We start from the raw sequence: 1487 nt of genomic DNA on the forward strand, positions 1-1487 counted from the left end.
AGGTCAGGAGATCGAGACCATCCTGGCTAACACGGTGAAACCCCGTCTCTACTAAAAAATACAAAAAAAAACTAGCCGGGCGTGGTAGCGGGCGCCTGTAGTCCCAGCTACTCGGGAGGCTGAGGCAGGAGAATGGCAAAAAAAAAAGAAAAGAAAACCAGGAGGCTTATGAAGTTTCTGTATTACTCTCTTCTCGCCCCCATTACTGTTTTTTACTGGAGAGAGGCACCAGTTCCTGCACAGCATAGCTCTGGCCAGTAAGTCAAACTTAGACCTGAGTGTCTTCCAGGGTCAAGGCAGTGCCCTGAGTGCCAGGGTAAGTACAAACTAAGTCCACCCCTAAGGGGACAGGGGTCAGTCCCCTGGGAAGCACATTGTCTGTGGTGGTTGGGACACCCCAAGCAGGACCTAACACCGGTCAGGCAGTCGGGTTAGCAGGGCCCCCAGCGTGACCTCCCACTATGGGCCTCCTGTCCTACGGTTCTCAGTGTAAACAGAATCACTCCGTTTAGTCCTCAGTTTCAGAGGCTCTGCCCGAGGCATCATTTTCAAACAGTTTTGCGTGTCTGTGATACCAGTTAATTCACCTCTCCAGTATGGACGACACCCGGAGGTGTCCTTTGTGGAAAGTTCGGGAACTGGGGCCACTTGCTGCTGTCTCAGGACTGTTGTGTGTGATCGGAGGCTTAGCAGCCAACATGAATCCAGGGCACTCACAGCCGCGTGCGACATTTCCTTCAGGAAGAGGGAATGCTTTGGTCACAGCTCCGAAAAGAGCAGCTTGATTTCAGGCAGTGCCATCCAGGGTCAAGCGAGTCCTTCCCTGTGGGCAGCTGCGAGTGAGCCATACAGACCAGCCCGCACCCCGATGTTTCTCGTAGTTCAGTGCCTTCCCTGGGAGTGTCTAGCTCTGCAGTGTTTGCTGAATTAGAGGCGTGTTCATTGAGCCTAGCCCTGCTGTCAGGTCAGCATAAGTGAAGGCTGAGGTAGCAGCAGACATAGTGAGGATGAATTAGCAGTGGGCAGTGTTAGGTTTTAGCTTAGAGTCAAGTCCAGGCCGTTGGGATCTGAGTTCAGAATTCTATAAAACACTGAAGGCTTTTCTTCTGCAGCAGTAAAGCCTAGGTATTGCTGGGTTGGACAGCAGTGTTCCAAGATCAAGTTGCAAGAGTTTCCTAAGCCCTTTTGGTCTCCTGAGTCTTAAAGTCCAAATTGATTCAGTTAAAAATATGCACATCTGGCTTGAAAACCATCAACTCTTAAGGTTGTCAGAAATAGGTTTTCATAAAAGCACATTAACAAACTAAAAACTACTACTTAAGGTTCCAAAAGTACATCCCCACTTAGAGGTTGCCTCTCTCTTCATTTGTTTCCCTTTTCCCTGAACCTCCAATAGGAAAAATGATAGTAAAAATCAGTTGTGGACCAGACGCGGTGGCTCACGCCTGTAATCCCAGCACTTTGGGAGGCCGAGGCGGGCGGATCAT

Source organism: Colobus angolensis, unplaced genomic scaffold, assembly GCF_000951035.1.
Source record: "Colobus angolensis palliatus isolate OR3802 unplaced genomic scaffold, Cang.pa_1.0 Scaffold64, whole genome shotgun sequence".
Lineage (NCBI taxonomy): Eukaryota > Metazoa > Chordata > Mammalia > Primates > Cercopithecidae > Colobus > Colobus angolensis.